We start from the raw sequence: 25,532 nt of genomic DNA on the forward strand, positions 1-25,532 counted from the left end.
CCATCAGTGGAGGAACTCACCTCCACACTTGACTCATTGATTCTGTCAGCATATTTATCGAAGCCTCAGTAAAAGCTAATTATTCCATTTTTCTTTTTCAAAATTTTCCAGCCAAAAAGGAACCGTCTCTATCCTGGATGACATCGGCAGCATGTTTGACGACTTGGCAGACCAACTGGATGCAATGCTCGACTGATCTCCAGCCCCCCTCCCCCTGACCCATCCCTCATGACATGTAGGTGTGTGAGAAGACGGCGCTCCCAAGACTAAATGCTGGCGCTTTGGGGAGCTCGTGTTTGAGCGTCTGGCCCTCCCATGTTAAGTGCTTCCTGAGTAGCCTTGAAGAGGGAGTCCTCTTTATCTGGTGCAGTAGCTCTGGCTCCTTCTCCTGATGCGAGGAAGCTGCTCCCACACAACCTCTGACCTCTGCAGCCCAGCGCGTTACCTCCACCCAGCCTCAGACTGCTGCGTGGACCGAGAAGCACAATAATTCATCTCTACACAAAAAAGGCTGGCTTAGACAAACTTTCGGGTGCAGTCTTACGAAGAAACTAAGCACACTAATTGTCTCAAAGGCAAGTAGACGGAGAGATGAACAAACACGTCACGCTCTGATGAGGATTTTTAAAAGCACACTGAAACACAGACCGCTCTCTTTGCGTCCGTCTCTCCTCTAAAATATCAAAAGGATTCATTTTTCCAGATTCGTCGTAGCCTTCGTTTCTCCTCTGTACGAGTGGAGGCCAGTGGTTCGCTGGACTTCCTGACCCGCATGTCGTCTCTTCTCACGTTGTTGTTGGTGCTCTTGCTGTTATTGTTGGTGATGTTGTTTCGAGCGTGTGCGTAGTCCCTGCTTTTTGCTCATGTCAGTGTCCTCCTGCTCGTACAGTACGTAGTTACGCTAAGGATCAGACCAGCTATGAATTCTTAAGACACTTGCACATAAATCAGATCGCCGGTGTTCATCTCTACACGTGAAGGTTTTATGCTTGATGATAATAAGAGACCAACACTGACAAAAAGCACACATGAGGCGCACAACAGTGATTTCAAAAATATATTTCTTTACATTTCAAGGCTTTATATAGCCCATCCAATCAACATTCACACATACCGTAAATCCTCTAATGATAGCCTGTATTTAATTAACTGCCAGGTATCACAGTTTGGCCGGTGTCGTAGTTGGCGGAGGTGAATAATGGCCGTTTTTTTTTTTATTGTGGCCAGGTGGAATGTGGTAACAAGCAAGTACGGGGGGCGGTTGTGTCATCCGTCTCACTTTTGATTTGCCAGTGATAGACCGCGAGGGTAACTTTAACCATGGCAGGTGCGGAGACAAAGAGGAGGCGAAAATTTGATATCAAGTTCAAAGAGAACGTGCTGATTATGCTGCAGAACACTCTGGGGAGCAATAGGGGTTGTATGAACTAGTCACTAGTCGACTTCACCGCTCTATAGTGACTTTTTATGCCCGTCATCAACTAGTCGCTGTCATGTGATAATGACCGGCAAGATGCAGTCCTCGGAAAAGACAGCAGCCTGCTGTCAGAAGGTGAGGAGCTCCTGCACGTCTGGAGACAACGCGCTGTGCCAGAGCGTCGGTACTGACACCCGCCGTAAAACGGTAATTTAACCAAATTGTGACGTTTACCCTCTTGCAATTTAACCTTCCCCTCACCCCCATCCTAACCTTAACCAGCTTGTGCATGCAAAGCTCTGATTGTTGACCCGCTCCATACATCTGCGTCCTGAGCACGGCCACAGTAACATTATCAAATTAGGTGTCGCCACCTCAAAAACTAATTTAACACGCGATCGTTCATGTCGGCTCATTTCCTTTTATGTTTTCTGTCTTTTATGCTTTTATTTGTGCCTGATGCGTTTCGCTGCTGTGGATCAGGGCGAATCACCTGTTTTGTCCTCGGTGACGCACCTCACTGATGTGGCCGGCGAGCACTCCGCTGTTTTTGCGGTCGGTAGATCTTTTAGAACTGCAGTTCAAAGGTAACTCATAAGGTGAATATATATGAACCCAGGTAGCAGTTTTTCTTTAGGATTGAGAGGAGATGCAGGAAGATAATAAACAGATACAGGACAGAAAAATAGTCAAATAAAAACAAGTTATTTTTTGTACCTGGTGGTTGCAACAAACAGACGCCATTGAAGGTAATCAGAAGTGAGGAACAGAAAATGAAATAATTATTTTAATGTTTAGAGCAGCAGGAACTCCGAGAGGCTGCAGGCGCATCAGTGAGTTTGCGGCCACTGCGCAGGGGGAGGGGAGAGGGCTGAAGCAGAAACTACCGTTGTTAAAAGAAATGTGTTTAACTTTGAAAATGTGGGCGCAATTTTAATTGTCAAAAACTCCAGCGAACCATTAGTTCATTTTACTCAAATAGAAATTGAGGCCTGCCTCTAATACTGGCCCTCCTTCCAATAAAGGCCTGGAGCTTGATGAGCTTGAGTCAAATACAGGCCCGGGCCTGTATTAGAAGATTTACGGTAGGTTTAAAACAGGCGCTCCTAAAGCGCCCTCTAGTGTTTGGTTAGTAAAATTGCCTTTAATCAACTTAACCTCCTTCTCGTCTTCCTCTTTTATCAAAATTATTTCTAAATTTGGTGTTTATTCTGCAAATCTCCGTGCCTTCGTATTTATCTATTCCTTTTGTTTAACAGCTTCATGATTTCTTTGACAACGCCCCTTTGTGTCAGTGATGTCCAAGTGATTTAACCCTAAAAGTTAACCCCCAAATGTCTGCAACCTTCTGTAACTACTGCAAAGCCTTGTATGAGCTAATATAAATACATAAAATAACAAAAAAATCTGGTAAGCTGTAATAAGTTGGCTTCACTCCTCCCGACGCCCCCAGTTTTCAGTGTTTTCCCTTCATATAAGCCAAGGCGGTGGATCAGCCACCAGTTTTCATCCTAGTGAAAAGTCCACTTGTATTTTTATGCTCTTTAAAACAAAGATCTATTTGAAAGACAGATAGTTCTATGTGAATAATAATAACTATGATGATAATCACGAGGAATCTAAATGTTGAGTTGAAATGATCTGAGCCTGTACATTTCTGTTGGAGTTCTGGATGTGTTGTGACGGCTGTTGTTCCACGGTCAGGTTTAGGTTGCGTTTCTGCTGTGACGATACATTCCTGTACAGTTGTGATTAGAATAAATGTATAAATTATACCTCGCTTTGCCTTTTTAATGCTTCATGTACGGCAATGTGCATTTTGTCTTGGGGCTGATTGGAGAACTGTAAAGGACTTCCTGCTACAAAAGCACATGTTAAAGGGGACGTGTTACGAATATATTTTTAAAGTTAGAACAATTTTGTGGTCTATACAAAACAGGAAAATGAAGATTTTTGCACAAAACCCCTTTAAGCAATCTCACCAGCTCTTTTTGACATTTTCAGTACATTTAAGATTACACGCTTGCTGGATCACAGGAGACTGGGTTTCCAGGTTGCTGGAGGACTGGAGGAGCTGAGCACGGAATAGGGAGCAGGATCCGGTAAGGTAAGGTCAGTATGGAGTGGACAGCCAGGGAGCGGCTGGGAGACAGCGGGACTGGTCCGGTAGGTTGCAGGACGGTGTGAAAGGTGGTGGTGGAAATCTGGAGAAGAGGCAGCTTACAAAAATCAGGCAAGCTTGGAAAAACACACAGGAACCAGCAATCTGGCTAGAAGTACGACTTGGACGATATCTATTCGGATTACTCAGTAATCAGGCTCGGGAGTCGTAGATACCAAAGTTGAGTTAATCATCCAGCGAATAAAGATGTCTCCCAGCAGCTTATATGTCCCTGGCCAACTGATGAGCAGATGGGCTGCAGCTGGTCCACTCCTTGACACGCCCACCTGCAGGAGAAGCTCAGAGAAGGTTTAGCAGAGAGAGGAGGACTCACCCCAGACCATGACACCAAGATAACTTAAAGTGATACTTTACAACTTTTTCGTATTTTGAACTCATTTTCTTGAGCCAGCATGTGCCAAAATGACCCTTTACATGGTGAATGAAATGTCACTCAGACCCTCAACACTCTGTGGCCAGAATACCACACTTGCAACTTCAGATTGCCGGTCAGGTCTGTTGGAGTTAGTAAAGCTGATATGCCTGGTTCTGCAGCCTAACCCCTGGGTTTCCACAGGAGCCATCAGCAGCACGTTACTGCAGCAGCACGTCTTGCTCACGTAAACTGCTGCCTGGCCCTTCCCACGAGACGCTAAGCAGCAGGGGAGCAGCTGTCACCGACAGAGCGCGAAGTCACACGAGTGACTTCGTCAGTAAACACAACAACAAGCAGGAGAAAACTACAACATGGCTCCAAAAGGTTTGTGTTTTATGTTCTGTCCGTTTTATAATTGCCAATACGGACCTGAAAAACAAAGGAGACCGCTAGCTAGGTGATAACTTCTCACGGGGCCGCACAGTTAGTAACTATTTTTAAAAGTAAAGCAACCGGAAGGCAGTACGTTTCTTTATTCTGAAAATCTCGGGAGCTTCGCTCCATTTCCGCGTCCGATTTCCTGTCTTTCCTTCCCCAAAAATGTTGAACTTGACCCGTTTCAGAGGCGTCGCACGTAGAAAATAGAACCGGCGCGTAAAGGCTGCGACATGCTGCTCCTGAGGCGCGGCTGACTCGCACTGCTGACGGCTGCTGACGGCTCCAGTGGAAAAGGTTCTGTTGACCACAGCGGCTCCTATCAGCAGCTATGACGTGCTGCTGCAGTAACGTGCTGCTGACGGCTCCTGTGGAAATTCGGGGTTAAGGTGCTTTTCCAGGAACACTACTCAGGGCAACTCGGACCGATGCAGTTCAGCCCGACCACGGTTTCCAAGGGCACGCTTTGGTATTTTCTCCCCTATTTTTAGTCCCTGCTCCATTGAGGTACCTGGCAAGGCTGAGTTGGGCCGGTATCGTGATTCTGGCCGCTGATTGGCTAGGGGCTTCATGGAGCTGGCGTGGGAACAAAACTGCTTTCAGATGGGCTGACTCAAACCACGCTGTACAGAGCTGTTTTAGGCTGAGTAGTGCTCCTGGGAAACCACCCTCAGTGTCTACATGAGTGATTCATCACTAAATTGAACAAATCAGCAGCAGCAGCTCCTAGATGTTAGTACTGGGTATGGAATGGAATATGATTTAAAATATAACTCGAGCAAAAGTGTTGTTCTAACCTACAGAACCACCCAGGATAAAAGGCTTAATTTTCCTGTGTTTAAGTTGTCCAGCAACAGTCTTGCAGTCTGTGAACAGATAAAATATCTTGGACACTTTATCACAGCCAATATGAGCGACGATGATGATATTTACAGGCAGTGCTGCAAGCTATATGTGCAAGCAAACACCATTGCACGCACATTCAGCTGTTGTTCCACACCTGTTAAAGTGGCATTATTTAAAGCATACTGCACATCTGTGGTCATTCTATAAAAAGTCTAGCTTGCACAGGTTACAAGTGGCATACAATGATGCAACGAGAATCCTCCTCAAAACTCCCAGGGGAGGCAGTGCTAGTCAAACGTGTGTTTCTGTGAGCGTGTGCACATTTAAGGCACTTCTAAAAAATTTAATGTTCAAGTTTATGAGACGGCTGCAAGAGTCTTCCAATAGTATTATAGTCGCACTCTCAAATCCCACTGTGAGCTGATCTCGTTATATGTCTAGGCTGAGAATGCACTGGTTAAAATGTTTGGGTGGATTTATCTCAACTAGTTAGTTTTGTTGTCCCTTACCTCCACTGCAGTTATATCCTGTGATTTTATATAGGCTTTTATTGGTATTAATGTTAATTGGTATCCTTTCTTTTCTTGTGTTTTTCTTGTATATTTTTCTTTTATCTGTATGTTTCTTTTAAAATGGACTTTAAGTCTGGCAATAAACATATTATAAATCAGCTGCGTTCATGATTTAAAACATGCAGGAGATGTGATGGAAGCAGACTGCAGCTCCAGGTATGTCAGCTCAATATTTGTTTAAGTCCCAACAGAGCCAACTGCCAGTCTGGAGTTGAAAGTAGAACATTCTGGCCAAAGGGGTGCGATGTGTGCTGGGTGGCTGTTCATTAACCCTCTAAAACAGGAGTATTTGATTCCGGTCCTGGAGGGCCGGTATCCAGCAGGTTTTAGTGGTTTCTCTGCTCCAATATGCTTGATTCAGTGGTTTAATCACCTGTGCAGCAGTTCAGGCTCTGCAGAAGCTTAACCCCGTAAATTTCCAGCGCAATGGGGTTTTGTCCCTCGGGCGGGACGCTGGAATGCTAAGGAGTTAATCGCCTGCTGGTTGAAATCAGGTGTGTCGAAACGGAGTTAAAACTAAAACGTGCTTGATACCGGCCCTCCAGGCTGGGAACTTCATACCACTGCTGTTAACGGCCATTTTAGCACACACTGGCTCAAGAAAATTTTAAAATATAAAAATTTCATATCATGGCTTTAAAATGTGTGTAGGACTCCGACATAGGGTTCAGACGTTTTGCTGCAACTGTAAACACAATTTTCTGTAATTATTGAATTTGAAGTTGATTAAAGTACAGCTAATCACGACGTACTAGCGGCATGAGCTGCCCTGTCAGACATCTTTTTAGTGACGTATGACAAACAGCTCTTCACTGTTTAGAGGAATTTAGATTTTTATGATGATTTATGACAAAATTCCTTAAAATGAATAACTGAACCTAGTTTATCTTTATGTAGATGGTAAAGTGTAGTGAAACAGCGTTAGGCTCAGTCGGCATAAGCAGCAGGGCCCTGCAGGGAATCGAACCCCGTCTCATTACTGAGAGTTCCGTTACCAGAGCCTTTTGCTTTGGGCGACCGGAGACGGTAAAGCAAAACCTGCATCAACAAAGCATTTAATGTTGGAACATAAATTCTGTCTTGAAGCAGGAAAAAAGAAACCGTCAGACTAAAAAATTTTTTCTAATTAAATTCATTTTAGTATTTTATAAACGTTTTACAGATTTAGATCCTCCTTTGACTTTTATGCTTTTAGTTTACTTCTCGTTCTTTTACGATGTTTATCCGTTTTTTAGCCGCGGTCAAAAGCATCGTATTTTTGTTCTGCGGTGAATCTTAAAGTTATGTTGAATGTAAATAATCTGAGTCTTCATTGCTTTAATTCATTCACTGCCAATGACGACTAAAGTTGTCATTTGCATTTTTTTTTACTGTTTGAGCATCGGAACGAGTCCCCGCGCTGAGAGAACAAACATCTCAGCCCTGAAGTCGATCTTCATCTGCATATGTCACAGATCACATGATCAGGAAGCAACACATCCATGTGTTTGGAGATCGTTTTGGGCCGTTCCTGTAAAAAAAAGTGAGGCGCGAACCGGAAAAGCGTCTGCCGATCACAATTCGACAACGGATTATGAAAGAACGGATAACGCTCGAAACACGCAGCTTCTTCCTGATGTAAGAGGTGAGTCTCCTCTTTGTTTTGGTGTTTTTGGCGTCGACATCATGCTAGCGCGCAACGTTCTGTGACTCTTAAAAAAAACAGTAAAAACGGTGAGAAACGCTGGCAGCGAAGGCCGTTAGTGATCAGGAAACGGCTGGCAGTGAATGAGTTAATCATTTACATGTTTAGACTATATTTTATTAGCCTTTAATATTTTAGTATTTATTGTTTAACTTTTGTAAAAAGCTATTTTTAAACGCGTGCACATTTAAACACTAAAACCTTTGTTTGCTCCGTCTGTGTCAGAGCTCTGCTGTTCATCTCCTTCCTGGTTCCTGCAGGACCACAAAGCCCAGAGAAGCTCAGTCCAGCAGGACGTGAGGACACAAACAGACATGGAGAGCTCCTCCTAAACCTGGAATCAAACTTTTCTACAGATTATTTAGAACAGTTTCTTGTGACAGAACAGTTAGTGAAACAGAAAGGACCTGATGAAGATGATGTTATCGTCCTTGTCTTTCATACGGATCAAAGATCACCCCAGCTTATGCTCATGTCACCAAGTAGACGTCCCATTTCTCACTAAGACCTGCTCTATCTGCTCTACCAGATTATCAGGAGCATCACTGTAGTTGTAGTTTTGCCTCCATCTTCCTGCCCTCCTTGGTCTCTTGTTTATCTTCTACCACCTCTCACCATCCATCTCAGGTGGGATCTTGTTTGCTCCGATGGCCTCTTGTGTTCCAGGCTTACATCTTTTAGTGAACGTTAGAATATCATGTACTAATATATATGCATGTGTGTGTGTGTGTGTGTGTGTGTGTGTGTGTGTGTGTGTGTGTGTGTGTGTGTGTGTATGATGCTAAACCAGACTGCCTGCTCCATCAGATGAAAAGGAAATCCTCTCAGGACCCAAATAAAATAGAAGATTTAGCAACCAGACACAGAAGCCCAGGTGAAACCGTCCACATCAGCATCTCCAGTTCTACCAGCTCTAAAAACACACTTCTTAAATAATAAAACACTAAACTCAGCCAACGGATGAAGACGTCCTGGTGCCAGATGCTACCTAAGACATCACCAGTTCAGCTGACTTGATAAAACACTTGGTGACTAAAACAAACATCTGGTGACCTGGTAAAAAACAGTCCTGGTGCAACAAGCTACCTGAGACAAACCTTTCCAGTCGACCAGCTCAAGAAAGAAAGAAAGAAATAAATGATCTTCAGTGGTGCTGCACTGGAACAAAAAAATATCTCTAGTCCGAGTCGGAGTCGTCCCATCTTGGTCTCTTCGGTGGGATGTACGGGAAGCGCTCTCCAGTCCTCTTCTGGATGGATCCAAGGACCGAGGTAGAAGGAGTGGGTTCTTCTACATCCTGGACCTCTTCAGCGCTCCCGTGGGCAGGCCTGGGATCTTCTGGAAGCTCTTCCGGCGGGGCCGGAGGAGCTACCGCCAGCCAGAAGTCTTCTGGTGGTGGAAACTGCTGGTCTTCATCGCTATCCAGAACTGAGCTACCATAACCAGAGTCCACACTAGAAGCCATAAAATCTTCTAAAGCTGACCAATCTGAGCTACTGTCAGTCTCCTCCAACTCCTCATCTCTACGCAGACCCTCAAAAAAAGCAAACTCTACCTCCAACTCCTCATCACTACTCAGACCCTCAATAACAAACTCTACCACTTGTGAAGGAGCCTGTCTAAGATCCACAAACACCACATCATCATCAGGAATGTGAAGGGCTGGGTACCTACCTTCATCTTCATCGAGAATCCGGATGACGTCCTCAGGGACCCCTGCAGTCACGGGACGCTCCACGATGAAGATGCCTGTGAGGACAAAACAAGACACATTAAATCCACTTGTGTCGTAAAACAGTTATGAAAAAGCTACAATGACTTGTTTACAATACAAGAGATGTGTGTCTGCATCTGCATGTGTGCACAAGACACACTTTACTAATCTGGTTGTTTTTGGGGTTTAACAGGTTAAAACCGAGTTCTGCTTTTACTCAAAAAGTTTCCATTTTTAATTTATGTGATTGTTTATTATTTATGTTTCATGTTTATAGCTGATGTATTTCTAAAAGGATGTAATGTTTTACAGCTTGTAGACACAACACTGCTCAAATAAAGTTGTTTTAAAATGGGCTCTATAAAAATAAACAGAAGACTCATTAAACTGGTGAAAACTGTTTAAAATAGATTCAAACGGACAGAAATGCATTTATAAACCTGAGAACCAACTCAGAGAACACATCAAACTTTCTACTTGGATAAAACAGATGAAGTCCTTAAAGATCAAAGGTCTCTAGTTCACTCAGATTAATGGAAACAACTCATGTTCACCGAAGCTAACAGGCCGAAGCTAAAGCTAGCTGTACGTTCTAGCATGTTCTACGTCATGATGTTTCATACCTGGTTCATCGTTGCTATGGTCACGAAAAAAATTTTCAATGTAAAATTGAACTAAATGGATTTGCTGAAACCAAATTGGTAGTTTTCTTTTAACGGTCCTCTCTAGTATGATATAGTCATCCCACCGACCTGCTGGGACTCTCAAGATGCTGAGGCTGTGTGATGAGGTTGAGTCACAGGTCGGTGCTAATGTGAGAAACCTTTTGTCTCTATCCTGCTAAAAGAACCACATATTCAGCTTTTATTTTGCTTGCCCAGCTGACAAAAACCAACAAGCGCTCCTCGCGCTCACTCACCTCGCGGCTGTCCATCCTCTTTTATATCAATAATACAAAAGAAACCGACATGCCAGAACAAAACTAGTAAAAATATTTGATGTGTTCAAACTGTTCCAGGGGAATTTGAGCGTCACTTGTCCACAGAAAACATGTTTCACCTCCATAAAACACCAAATCTCGTCTCGTCTTCTTCCGCTATCGTGTCCAGGTCGCGGGGGCAGCATCCCAACTAGGGAGCTCCACACCGTCCACTCTCCGGCCACCTCCACCAGCTCCTCCGGCAGGACCCCAAGGCGTTCCTGGGCCAGTTCGGATATGTACTTTCTCCATCGTGTCCTGGGCCGTCCAGGGGGCCTCCTGCCAGCAGGACATGCCCAAAACACCTCACCAGGGAGGCGTTCAGGAGGCCTTCTAACAAGATGCCCAAACCACTTCAACTGACTCCTCGATATGGAGGAGCAGGCTCTATTCCGAGTCTCTACCGAATGTCCGAGCTCCGCACCCTATCCCTAAGGCTGACCCAGCCACCCCGCGGAGAAAACTCATTTCAGACGCTTGTATCCGCGATCGTGTCCTTTCGGTCATTACACAAAGCTCATGACCACAGGGGAGGACTGGGCGGTAGATTGACTGGTAAACCGAGAGCCTTGCTTTCCGGCTCAGCTCCTTCTTCCCCACAACTGACCGGTTCAGCGGCCGCATCACTGCAGACGCTGCCCCAATCCGCCTGTCGATCTCGCACCCTCATCTCTGCTTTATGCGGACGATGTGGTCCTCCCAGCTTCATCAGGCTCCGACCTACATCTCTTGCTGGGGAGGTTGCAGCCGAGTGTGAAGAGGCTGGGATGAGGATCAGCACCTCCAAGTCTGAGACCACGGTTCTCAATCGGAAAAGAGCGTTTGTCAACTCCAGGTCGGTGGAGAGGTCCTGCCTCAAGTGGAGGAGATCTCGGGGTCTTGTTCACGAGTAAAACACCAAATGTGATTTTAAAACACACATTCGGTCTCTCAAATACACAAATTTAACATTATAATAATGTTTCAGTAGTTTGTCCTTTAGGAAACATGAAATAAGTCAGATGGAGAATTTAACGGATGTTAGCTTACCGTGCTCCTCCCTGAAGACCAACATCGCTCTGGTAGGTTGGTTCTCGGGTCTTCTTCAGCTAGCCACAAACTTCTTCAGCGATTTCTGCTCTGCAGAGGTTCTCCAAGCTGTCCAAGGGCTACTTTTGAAGCAAATCTCAAGAGACTCTCTCGACCAAGTGCTGCCTGCTCTAGCGCAAGTTCGAAAGAAAGACTTTTAAAAATTCGATGAGCTTTTATAGTCGAGCAACGTTCTAATTCTATGACGTATACACGCACATGCTTGCAACAGATTCCTAACCCGTCTCTTTGCAGCAGGTGCACCCGAGAGGTCTCTCAGCCCTCTGGTGGACAGAAGCTATTACTGCAGCTGTTTTCGAACTGTCACTTAGCTAATTATGTAATAGCAGTGAGGACTTTTAGTGCCATTGTGCTTTTGTAATCTCCAGTTTGAATACATCAGATGTTTTGTATTCAAACAAAAACATGTTGTTTTCGTGACCATAGCAACGGACGAACCAGGTATGAAACATCATGACGTAGAACATGCTAGAACGTACAGCTAGCTTTAGCTTCAGCCTGTTAGCATCGGTGAACATGAGTTGTTTCCATTAATCTGAGTGAACTAGAGACCTTTGATCTTTAAGGACTTCATCTGTTTTATCCAAGTAGAAAGTTTGATGTGTTCTCTGAGTTGGTTCTCAGGTTTATAAATGCATTTCTGTCCGTTTGAATCTATTTTAAACAGTTTTCACCAGTTTAATGAGTCTTCTGTTTATTTTTATAGAGCCCATTTTAAAACAACTTTATTTGAGCAGTGTTGTGTCTACAAGCTGTAAAACATTACATCCTTTTAGAAATACATCAGCTATAAACATGAAACATAAATAATAAACAATCACATAAATTAAAAATGGAAACTTTTTGAGTAAAAGCAGAACTCGGTTTTAACCTGTTAAACCCCAAAAACAACCAGATTAGTAAAGTGTGTCTTGTGCACACATGCAGATGCAGACACACATCTCTTGTATTGTAAACACGTCATTGTAGCTTTTTCATAACTGTTTTATGACACAAGTGGATTTAATGTGTCTTGTTTTGTCCTCACAGGCATCTTCATCGTGGAGCATCCCGTGACTGCAGCGGCCCCTGAGGTCATCCGGATTCTCGATGAAGATGAAGGTAGGTACCCAGCCCTTCACATTCCTGATGATGATGTTGTGTTTGTGGGTCATGGTCAGGCTCCTCCAGTAGAGGCAGAGTTTGCTATTGAGGGTCTGAGTAGTGATGAGGAGTTGGAGGAGACTGACAGTAGCTCAGATTGGTCAGCTTTAGAAGGTTTTATGGCTTCTAGTGTGGACTCTGGTTATGGTAGCTCAGTTCTGGATAGCGATGAAGACCAGCAGCTTCCACCACCAGAAGACTTCTGGCTGGCGGTAGCTCCTCCGGCCCCACCGGAAGAGCTTCCAGAAGATCACAGGCCTGCCCACGGGAGCGCTGAAGAGGTCCAGGATGTAGAAGAACCCAGTCCTTCTACCTCAGTCCTTGGATCCAGCCAGAAGAGGACTGGAGAGCGCTTCCCGTACATCCCACCGAAGAGACCAAGATGGGACGACTCGGAGGACTCTGACTCGGACTAGACATATCTTTTTCTTCCAGTGCAGCACCACTGAAGATCATTTCTTTCTTTCTTGAACTGGTCGACTGGAAAGGTTTGTCTCAGGTAGCTTGTTGCACCAGGAATGTTTTTTACCAGGTCACCAGATGTTTGTTTTAGTCACCAAGTGTTTTATCAAGTCAGCTGAACTGGTGATGTCTTAGGTAGCATCTGGCACCAGGACGTCTTCATCCCTTGGCTGAGTTTAGTGTTTTATTATTTAAGAAGTGTGTTTTTAGAGCTGGTAGAACTGGAGATGCTGATGTGGACGGTTTCACCTGGGCTTCTGTGTCTGGTTGCTAAATCTTCTATTTTATTTGGGTCCTGAGAGGATTTCCTTTTCATCTGATGGAGCAGGCAGTCTGGTTTAGCATCATACACACACACACACACACACACACACACACACACACACACACACACACACACACACACACACACACACATGCATATATATATATTAGTACATGATATTCTAACGTTCACTAAAAGATGTAAGCCTGGAACACAAGAGGCCATCGGAGCAAACAAGATCCCACCTGAGATGGATGGTGAGAGGTGGTAGAAGATAAACAAGAGACCAAGGAGGGCAGGAAGATGGAGGCAAAACTACAACTACAGTGATGCTCCTGATAATCTGGTAGAGCAGATAGAGCAGGTCTTAGTGAGAAATGGGACGTTTACTTGGTGACATGAGCATAAGCTGGGGTGATCTTTGATCCGTATGAAAGACAAGGACGATAACATCATCTTCATCATGTCCTTTCTGTTTCACTAACTGTTCTGTCACAAGAAACTGTTCTAAATAATGTGTAGAAAAGTTTGATTCCAGGTTTAGGAGGAGCTCTCCGTGTCTGTTTGTGTCCTCACGTCCTGCTGGACTGAGCTTCTCTGGGCTTTGTGGTCCTGCAGGAACCAGGAAGGAGCTGAACATCAGAGCTCTGACACAGACGGAGCAAACAAAGGTTTTAGTGTTTAAATGTGCACGCGTTTAAAAATAGCTCTTTACAAAAGTTAAACAATAAATACTAAAATATTAAAGGCTAATAAAATATAGTCTAAACATGTAAATGATTAAAGCAATTAAGACTCAGATTATTTACATTCAACATAACTTTAAGATTCACCGCAGAACAAAAATACGATGCTTTTGACCGCGACTAAAGAACGGATAAACATCGTAAAAGAACGAGAAGTAAACGAAAAGCATAAAAGTCAAAGGAGGCTCTAAATCTGTAAAACGTTTATAAAATACTAAAATGAATTTAATTAGAAAAAATTTTTTAGTCTGACGGTTTCTTTTTTCCTGCTTCAAGACAGAATTTATGTTCCAACATTAAATGCTTTGTTGATGCAGGTTTTGCTTTACCGTCTCCGGTCGCCCAAAGCAAAAGGCTCTGGTAACGGAACTCTCAGTAATGAGACGGGGTTCGATTCCCTGCAGGGCCCTGCTGCTTATGCCGACTGAGACTAACGCTGTTTCACTACACTTTACCATCTACATAAAGATAAACTAGGTTCAGTTATTCATTTTAAGGAATTTTGTCATAAATCATCATAAAAATCTATATTCCTCTAAACAGTGAAGAGCTGTTTGTCATACGTCACTAAAAAGATGTCTTACAGGGCAGCTCATGCCGCTAGTACGTCGTGATTAGCTGTATTTTAATCAACTTCAAATTCAATAATTACAGAAAATTGTGTTTACAGTTGCAGCAAAATGTCTGAACCCTATGTCGGAGTCCTACACACATTTTAAAGCCATGATATGAAATTTTTATATTTTAAAATTTTCTTGAGCCAGTGTGTGCTAAAATGGCCGTTAACAGCAGTGGTATGAAGTTCCCAGCCTGGAGGGCCGGTATCAAGCACGTTTTAGTTTTAACTCCGTTTCGACACACCTGATTTCAACCAGCAGGCGATTAACTCCTTAGCATTCCAGCGTCCCGCCCGAGGGACAAAACCCCATTGCGCTGGAAATTTACGGGGTTAAGCTTCTGCAGAGCCTGAACTGCTGCACAGGTGATTAAACCACTGAATCAAGCATATTGGAGCAGAGAAACCACTAAAACCTGCTGGATACCGGCCCTCCAGGACCGGAATCGAATACTCCTGTTTTAGAGGGTTAATGAACAGCCACCCAGCACACATCGCACCCCTTTGGCCAGAATGTTCTACTTTCAACTCCAGACTGGCAGTTGGCTCTGTTGGGACTTAAACAAATATTGAGCTGACATACCTGGAGCTGCAGTCTGCTTCCAGCACATCTCCTGCATGTTTTAAATCATGAACGCAGCTGATTTATAATATGTTTATTGCCAGACTTAAAGTCCATTTTAAAAGAAACATACAGATAAAAGAAAAAGATACAAGAAAAACACAAGAAAAGAAAGCATACCAATTAACATTGATACCAATAAAAGCCTATATAAAATCACAGGATATAACTGCAGTGGAGGTAAGGGACAACAAAACTAACTAGTTGAGATAAATCCACCCAAACATTTTAACCAGTGCATTCTCAGCCTAGACATATAACGAGATCAGCTCACAGTGGGATTTGAGAGTGCAACTATATTGGAAGACTCTTCCAGCCGTCTCATAAACTTGAACATTAAATTTTTTAGAAGTGCCTTAAATGTGCACACGCTCACAGAAACAAACGTTTGACTAGCACTGCCTCCCCGAAGAGTTTTGAGGAGGATTCTCGTTGCATCATTGTATGCCACTTGTAACCTGTGCAAGCTAGACTTTTTATAGAATGACCACAGATGTGCAGTATAGAGTGGTGTGCAGTATGCTTTAAATAATGCCACTTTAACAGGTTTGGAACAACAGCTGAATGTCCGTGCAATGGTGTTTGCTTGCACATATAGCTTGCAGCACTGCCTGTAAATATCATCATCGTCGCTCATATTGGCTGTGATAAAGTGTCCAAGATATTTTATCTGTTCACAGACTGCAAGACTGTTGCTGGACAACTTAAACACAGGAAAATTAAGCCTTTTATCCTGGGTGGTTCTGTAGGTTAGAACAACACTTTTGCTCGAGTTATATTTTAAATCATATTCCATTCCATACCCAGTAGTAACATCTAGGAGCTGCTGCTGCTGATTTGTTCAATTTAGTGATGAATCACTCATGTAGACACTGAGGGTGGTTTCCCAGGAGCACTACTCAGCCTAAAACAGCTCTGTACAGCGTGGTTTGAGTCAGCCCATCTGAAAGCAGTTTTGTTCCCACGCCAGCTCCATGAAGCCCCTAGCCAATCAGCGGCCAGAATCACGATACCGGCCCAACTCAGCCTTGCCAGGTACCTCAATGGAGCAGGGACTAAAAATAGGGGAGAAAATACCAAAGCGTGCCCTTGGAAACCGTGGTCGGGCTGAACTGCATCGGTCCGAGTTGCCCTGAGTAGTGTTCCTGGAAAAGCACCTTAACCCCGGCTTTCCACAGGAGCCGTCAGCAGCACGTTACTGCAGCAGCACGTCATAGCTGCTGATAGGAGCCGCTGTGGTCAACAGAACCTTTTCCACTGGAGCCGTCAGCAGCCGTCAGCAGTGCGAGTCAGCCGCGTCTCAGGAGCAGCATGTCGCAGCCTTTACGCGCCGGTTCTATTTTCTACGTGCGACGCCTCTGAAACGGGTCAAGTTCAACATTTCTGGGGAAGGAAAGACAGGAAATCGGACGCGGAAATGGAGCGCAGCTCCCGAGATTTTCAGAATAAAGAAACGTACTGCCTTCCGGTTGCTTTACTTTTAAAAATAGTTACTAACTGTGCGGCCCCGTGAGAAGTTATCACCTAGCTAGCGGTCTCCTTTGTTTTTCAGGTCCGTATTGGCGATTATAAAACGGACAGAACATAAAACACAAACCTTTTGGAGCCATGTTGTAGGTTTCTCCTGCTTGTTGTTGTGTTTACTGACGAAGTCACTCGGGTGACTTCGCGCTCTGTCGGTGACAGCTGCTCCCCTGCTGCTTAGCGTCTCGTGGGAAGGGCCAGGCAGCAGTTTACGTGAGCAAGACGTGCTGCTGCAGTAACGTGCTGCTGATGGCTCCTGTGGAAACCCGGGGGTTAGGCTGCAGAACCAGGCATATCAGCTTTACTAACTCCAACAGACCTGACCGGCAATCTGAAGTTGCAAGTGTGGTATTCTGGCCACAGAGTGTTGAGGGTCTGAGTGACATCTCATTCACCATGTAAAGGGTCATTTTGGCACATGCTGGCTCAAGAAAATGAGTTCAAAATACGAAAAAGTTGTAAAGTATCACTTTAAGTTATCTTGGTGTCATGGTCTGGGGTGAGTCCTCCTCTCTCTGCTAAACCTTCTCTGAGCTTCTCCTGCAGGTGGGCGTGTCAAGGAGTGGACCAGCTGCAGCCCATCTGCTCATCAGTTGGCCAGGGACATATAAGCTGCTGGGAGACATCTTTATTCGCTGGATGATTAACTCAACTTTGGTATCTACGACTCCCGAGCCTGATTACTGAGTAATCCAAGTAGATATCGTCCAAGTCGTACTTCTAGCCAGATTGCTGGTTCCTGTGTGTTTTTCCAAGCTTGCCTGATTTTTGTAAGCTGCCTCTTCTCCAGATTTCCACCACCACCTTTCACACCGTCCTGCAACCTACCGGACCAGTCCCGCTGTCTCCCAGCCGCTCCCTGGCTGTCCGCTCCATACTGACCTTACCTTACCGGATCCTGCTCCCTATTCCGTGCTCAGCTCCTCCAGTCCTCCAGCAACCTGGAAACCCAGTCTCCTGTGATCCAGCAAGCGTGTATTCTTAAATGTACTGAAAATGTCAAAAAGAGCTGGTGAGATTGCTTAAAGGGGTTTTGTGCAAAAATCTTCATTTTCCTGTTTTGTATAGACCACAAAATTGTTCTAACTTTAAAAATATATTCGTAACACGTCCCCTTTAACATGTGCTTTTGTAGCAGGAAGCCCTTTACAGTTCTCCAATAAGCCCCAAGACAAAATGCACATTGCCGTACATGAAGCATTAAAAAGGCAAAGCGAGGTATAATTTATACATTTATTCTAATCACAACTGTACAGGAATGTATCGTCACAGCAGAAACGCAACCTAAACCTGACCGTGGAACAACAGCCGTCACAACACATCCAGAACTCCAACAGAAATGTACAGGCTCAGATCATTTCAACTCAACATTTAGATTCCTCTTGATTATCATCATAGTTATTATTATTCACATAGAACTATCTGTCTTTCAAATAGATCTTTGTTTTAAAGAGCATAAAAATACAAGTGGACTTTTCACTAGGATGAAAACTGGTGGCTGATCCACCGCCTTGGCTTATATGAAGGGAAAACACTGAAAACTGGGGGCGTCGGGAGGAGTGAAGCCAACTTATTACAGCTTACCAGATTTTTTTGTTATTTTATGTATTTATATTAGCTCATACAAGGCTTTGCAGTAGTTACAGAAGGTTGCAGACATTTGGGGGTTAACTTTTAGGGTTAAATCACTTGGACATCACTGACACAAAGGGGCGTTGTCAAAGAAATCATGAAGCTGTTAAACAAAAGGAATAGATAAATACGAAGGCACTGAGATTTGCAGAATAAACACCAAATTTAGAAATAATTGTGATAAAAGAGGAAGACGAGAAGGAGGTTAAGTTGATTAAAGGCAATTTTACTAACCAAACACTAGAGGGCGCTTTAGGAGCGCCTGTTTTAAACCTACCGTAAATCTTCTAATACAGGCCCGGGCCTGTATTTGACTCAAGCTCATCAAGCTCCAGGCCTTTATTGGAAGGAGGGCCAGTATTAGAGGCAGGCCTCAATTTCTATTTGAGTAAAATGAACTAATGGTTCGCTGGAGTTTTTGACAATTAAAATTGCGCCCACATTTTCAAAGTTAAACACATTTCTTTTAACAACAGTAGTTTCTGCTTCAGCCCTCTCCCCTCCCCCTGCGCAGTGGCCGCAAACTCACTGATGTGCCTGCAGCATCTCGGAGTTCCTGCTGCTCTAAACATTAAAATAATTATTTCATTTTCTGTTCCTCACATCTGATTACCTTCAATGGCGTCTGTTTGTTGCAACCACCAGGTACAAAAAATAACTTGTTTTTATTTGACTATTTTTCTGTCCTGTATCTGTTTATTATCTTCCTGCATCTCCTCTCAATCCTAAAGAAAAACTGCTACCTGGGTTCATATATATTCACCTTATGAGTTACCTTTGAACTGCAGTTCTAAAAGATCTACCGACCGCAAAAACAGCGGAGTGCTCGCCGGCCACATCAGTGAGGTGCGTCACCGAGGACAAAACAGGTGATTCGCCCTGATCCACAGCAGCGAAACGCATCAGGCACAAATAAAAGCATAAAAGACAGAAAACATAAAAGGAAATGAGCCGACATGAACGATCGCATGTTAAATTAGTTTTTGAGGTGGCGACACCTAATTTGATAATGTTACTGTGGCCGTGCTCAGGACGCAGATGTATGGAGCGCGTCAACAATCAGAGCTTTGCATGCACAAGCTGGTTAAGGTTAGGATGGGGGTGAGGGGAAGATTAAATTGCAAGAGGGTAAACGTCACAATTTGGTTAAATTACCGTTTTACGGCGGGTGTCAGTACCGACGCTCTGGCACAGCGCGTTGTCTCCAGACGTGCAGGAGCTCCTCACCTTCTGACAGCAGGCTGCTGTCTTTTCCGAGGACTGCATCTTGCCGGTCATTATCACATGACAGCGACTAGTTGATGACGGGCATAAAAAGTCACTATAGAGCGGTGAAGTCGACTAGTGACTAGTTCATACAACCCCTATTGCTCCCCAGAGTGTTCTGCAGCATAATCAGCACGTTCTCTTTGAACTTGATATCAAATTTTCGCCTCCTCTTTGTCTCCGCACCTGCCATGGTTAAAGTTACCCTCGCGGTCTATCACTGGCAAATCAAAAGTGAGACGGATGACACAACCGCCCCCCGTACTTGCTTGTTACCACATTCCACCTGGCCACAATAAAAAAAAACGGGCCATTATTCACCTCCGCCAACTCCGACACCGGCCAAACTGTGATACCTGGCAGTTAATTAAATACAGGCTATCATTAGAGGATTTACGGTATGTGTGAATGTTGATTGGATGGGCTATATAAAGCCTTGAAATGTAAAGAAATATATTTTTGAAATCACTGTTGTGCGCCTCACGTGTGCTTTTTGTCAGTGTTGGTCTCTTATTATCATCAAGCATAAAACCTTCATGTGTAGAGATGAACACCGGCGATCTGATTTATGTGCAAGTGTCTTAAGAATTCATAGCTGGTCTGATCCTTAGCGTAACTACGTACTGTACGAGCAGGAGGACACTGACATGAGCAAAAAGCAGGGACTACGCACACGCTCGAAACAACAACACCAACAATAACAGCAAGAGCACCAACAACAACGTGAGAAGAGACGACATGCGGGTCAGGAAGTCCAGCGAACCACTGGCCTCCACTCGTACAGAGGAGAAACGGAGGCTACGACGCATCTGGAAAAATGAATCCTTTTGATATTTTAGAGGAGAGACGGACTCAAAGAGAGCGGTCTGTGTTTCAGTGTGCTTTTAAAAATCCTCATCAGAGCGTGACGTGTTTGTTCATCTCTCCGTCTACTTGCCTTTGAGACAATTAGTGTGCTTAGTTTCTTCGTAAGACTGCACCCGAAAGTTTGTCTAAGCCAGCCTTTTTTGTGTAGAGATGAATTATTGTGCTTCTCGGTCCACGCAGCAGTCTGAGGCTGGGTGGAGGTAACGCGCTGGGCTGCAGAGGTCAGAGGTTGTGTGGGAGCAGCTTCCTCGCATCAGGAGAAGGAGCCAGAGCTACTGCACCAGATAAAGAGGACTCCCTCTTCAAGGCTACTCAGGAAGCACTTAACATGGGAGGGCCAGACGCTCAAACACGAGCTCCCCAAAGCGCCAGCATTTAGTCTTGGGAGCGCCGTCTTCTCACACACCTACATGTCATGAGGGATGGGTCAGGGGGAGGGGGGCTGGAGATCAGTCGAGCATTGCATCCAGTTGGTCTGCCAAGTCGTCAAACATGCTGCCGATGTCATCCAGGATAGATACGGTTCCTTTTTGGCTGGAAAATTTTGAAAAAGAAAAATGGAATAATTAGCTTTTATTGAGGCTTCGATAAACATGCTGACAGAATCAATGAGTCAAGTGTGGAGGTGAGTTCCTCCTCTGTTGGAAAGCAGCTTTAAGATTCAGTTTATGGGTGACATTCACTATATTCACACACACACACACACACACACACACACACACACACACACACACACACACACACACACACACACACACACACACACACACACACACACCTGACAAACTCAGAAACATACAATACAGTCGACTAATTGTAAAGATCAACAAAAAGTAATGATAAATCCCAAAATAATCATATAAATCATGATTTTTTAAATTGTTTATACTTAAAAAACTCATGTTTTACAATTGTTTTCATTTTATAGGAGAATGACGTTTTACAAAGACCAGTAAAGTACATGAGAAATCATGTTTTTATTAGGTGTCATGGCTGCCATGTAGCTTCATAAAGAAAGTAAAAATAGATTAGACCATCTGGACAATGACTGTTCTCTTCATTTGAGTTTTTTAGTTTTAGGTAATGGTAAAGGGGGAAACCTGGAAGTAAAGATGATTTACTATGGCTTTTGAATGACCAAAAAATGTCATGGATTTTATCAATATGTTTATCAATAACCCATTTCCTATAGTGAAGAGAGAAGGAGACAATGAGCAGACACGTCAAACAGTTATAACTGTGGCAAAATGCCCCAAACAACAGGTCACAGAGTTTATTTATACCAAGAGATAAAAGAGAGAGAGAGAGAGAGAGATTGTGTGTGTGTGTGTGTGTGTGTGTGTGTGTGTGTGTGTGTGTGTGTGTGTGTGTGTGTGTGTGTGTGTGTGTGTGTGTGTGTGTGTGTGATGCAAAGAGACATAGAACAATACATTTACATTCAGTTGATTGAGTCCATGATCAAGAATTAATTAACATAAAATTTCCCATAACACTTCCTCAAAAGAATGAAGCAGGACCAGCTGGCTGACCATCTGCAAACAGGTACAAAGATTAATCAAACAAGTTATTTGCAGAAGTATCAAGTTTCCCGTGTACTTACATAAAATACACCCTGACATACTTTATGTTGTGTTGCATTTAGTCAACGTAAACTTAAATCTGGCCTGAAGAAGAGGTTCCAGTGTGTGTTTGAGGGGATTGCTAAAGCAGGAAACCCAACACATCTGAATGAGATCTACACTGAGCTCTACATCACAGAGGGAGGGACTGGAGAGGTCAACAATGAACATGAGATCAGAGAGATTGAAGTGGCGTCCAGGAAACTAAAAAAACTAGAAACGACAATCAGACGAGACCTCTTCAAACTCCCACCTGGGAGAGACGAACTTGTTAGAACAGTGATCTCAAAGGGAGTGGCTAGTATTGGCAAAACGGTCTTAACTCAGAAGTTTACTCTGGACCGGGCTGAAGACAACGCCTACCAGAACATCCACTTCATGTTTCCGTTCTCCTTCAGAGAACTGAAAGTGCTAAAAGAAAAGAAGTTTAGTTTGGTGGAACTTGTTCATCACTTCTTCACTGAAACCAAAAATAACAGGAGCTTTGAAGAGTTCCAGGTCGTGTTCATCTCAGATGGTCTGGATGAGTGTCGACTTCCTCTGGACTTCCACCACAGTAAGATCCTGACTGATGTCACAGAGTCCTCCTCATTGGAAGTTCTACTAACAGACCTCATCAGGGGGAACCTGCTTCCTTCTGCTCGCCTCTGGATAACCACAAGACCCGCAGCAGCCAATCAGATCCCCTCTGAGTGTGGTGGCATTGTAACAGAGGTCAGAGGGTTCACTGACCCACAGAAGGAGGAGTACTTCAGGAAGAGATTCAGAGATGCGGAGCAGGCCATCAGGATTATCCTCCACATCAAGACATCACGAAGCCTTCACATCATGTGTCACATCCCAGTCTTCTGCTGGATCACTGCTACAGTTCTGGAGGAGGTGTTTAAAAACAAAGATGGGGGAAAGCTGCCCAAGACCCTGACTCAGATGTACATTCACTTCCTGGTTGTTCAGGCCAAAGTGAAGGTCAAGTATGATGGAGGAGCTGAGGCAGATCCACACTGGAGTCCAGAGAGCAGGAAGATGATTGAGTCTCTGGGAAAACTGGCTTTTGATCAGCTGCAGAAAGGAAACCTGATCTTCTATGAATCAGACCTGACAGTGTGGCATCGATATCAGAGCAGCCTCAGTGTACTCAGGAGTGTTCACACAGATCTTTGTAGAAGAGACAGGACTGTACCAGGTAAAGGTCTTCTGCTTCATCCACCTGAGTGTTCAGGAGTTTCTGGCTGCTCTGCATGTCGATATGACCTTCATCAGCTCTGGTGTCAATCTAATGGAAGACAAACAGCAACATTCTCTGTGGTCTAAACTTTTCAGCGGTCCAAATCTAAATGATCTCTATCAGAGTGCTGTGAACAAGGCCTTTGAGAGTCCAAATGGACACCTGGACGCTTTCTCCTTGGTCTGTCCCGGCCGGCCAATCAGACTCTCCTAAAAGACCTGCTGGGGAAGACAGGAAGCAGATCCAATCAGGAAACAGTTGATCACATCAACAAGAAGCTCAATGAGAGTCTGTCTGCGGAGACAAGCATCAACCTGCTCTACTGTCTGAATGAACTGAATCATCTTTGTCTGGTGGAGGAGATCCAACAGTCTCTGAGTTCAGGACGTCTCTCTACAGATACTGTCTCCTGCTCAGTGGTCAGCACTGGTCTTTATCCTACTGTCTTCAGAAAAAGATCTGGAGGTGTTTGACCTGAAGAAATGGTTGTGTCAGTTTTAGTGGGAGGACATAATTGAATCAGTTAATAAAAGTATAAAAACAATAATCTCAGATAAAAAAAACACAAATCTTCAGTCAAATCCAACTTATAAATGTATAACTAGATGTAATTTTTACCTGTAGAAGGTGGAGGGGCAACTGGGAGATTTGGAACTTTTAAAATCTTTATTTTCACCTCTTACATCCAAACTTTAAATGTTACTATTTTACATGTCAGACAATTGTTTGTATAAAACGCAAATAAACAGTTCACCACAATTGAATGTATCTAAGACTAATTGTTAAATCTGTGAAGATGGGGACATAAACACAGACATTTTTCCCTTATTTGTCAGATTTATTTGATTTGATGCTTTATAGATGTTACATTTCTAGTTATTAAGAATATTTAATGCTACAGTCGAAAGATGACAAGATTTTTAGGACAATAACATTTGATTTTTAACAATAAGATAAAAAATTAAATAACTTCATGAAGTTTTGCTTTTGCAAGTTGATTGAATAATTAGAAACGGACTGAGGGAAGTTATTCACTAGGTTATTAGAGATAGAAGTGTCATGTTCTGTGTCCCTTTGTTCCCCAGCTCCTCCAGTTCCCACTCCAGGTTCTCCTTTTGTGTTCTCTTAGCGCCCTCATGTGTCCTTTGTCTGCATCTCTGTTGTGTGTCTTAAGTTGTAGCCACAGCCTCTTGTATGTGTATGAGTTTGTGAGTGTCAGTATGTGTATGTGTTTGTGTGAGTCCTTCCCTTAGTCTTTAGGTTTAGTTTTGTGTTTTATATAGTGTTAGGTTTATCTGCCCTCCTCTGGTTCTCTTCCCCATCCAGATAATTGTTGTCACCTGCCTTCCTCCAGCCTCACTCCATACACCTGCTTCCTGTTTCCCTAATTGCTCCTCCCTGTCTAAATAAGCCCTCCTTGTCTCATTGTTCTTGTCGGTCCATTGTTGTTTTATGTCAGCGTTGTTTGTTGTCTCTCCCTCCTGGTCTCTGGTTCTCTGCTCATGAAGTGAGCTTTTGGATTTTTCCCTGCTTCATTTTGTTATTGGGTTTTTTGCCTCCTGCCCCTTTTGGATTTTTATTTTGTCATCCTAAATAAAGGATTCTTCTTTATTTAACATTCCTGCCTCGTGTCATCCTGGGTCTGCATCTTGGGTCCTAACCTCCTGCTCCTAAACGTGACAAGAAGTGTAGAAGAATTTCAAAGAATCATGAAGCGTTGTTATTAAGTAGCCTAATAACTCTAGGTTTGTGTTTTGAGTAGCTAAAAGTAACTCAGTGAAAATACATTTCAAGACCCTATATTGGTTTGAACTGAAGTCATAATTCAGATTCAATAAATAGGTAAATGTAATAATTTGTACAGACAGCAGACAAAGCTGTAGTGCTTGGTGTGGCGTGCTGATGTTAAAACAGTTCCTTTGGCTCTATTTTCTAATCGCTATGCTAATAATAATCTCACCTTGGGCCTAATGTCACTGAGGGCACAGGAAATGCACCTAATTATTTATCTGTAAGTAGCTGTATATATTTTATCATTTCAGGTGAATATTTCACACACGATAAACCGATAAACGATAAACGTTATTCCCGTGCTCACACGACTGCTGTTAGTACTGCTGAACTCTTGTTGATGCAAAAGTGAAATCAAATACAGCAGTTCTGAAGTTTCATAAACATTGCCACCACCATAAATGTGAGTGAAATATAGGAAAATCATAGTGACTCACTGACTGTTAAAGTGATGAAGGAAAGCAGCTGTTGGAAAGCATCA

At 43.7% G+C, this 25,532-nt stretch overlaps 1 pseudogene; it reads left to right on the top strand.

Moving 5' to 3' along the window:
• The first annotated feature begins 21,921 nt into the window (after nt 1-21,921).
• LOC129159809 (protein NLRC3-like) lies at nt 21,922-25,532 on the top strand (annotated as a pseudogene).

This window comes from Nothobranchius furzeri, chromosome 4 (assembly GCF_043380555.1).
Source record: "Nothobranchius furzeri strain GRZ-AD chromosome 4, NfurGRZ-RIMD1, whole genome shotgun sequence".
In the NCBI taxonomy this organism is placed as follows: Eukaryota; Metazoa; Chordata; class Actinopteri; order Cyprinodontiformes; family Nothobranchiidae; genus Nothobranchius; species Nothobranchius furzeri.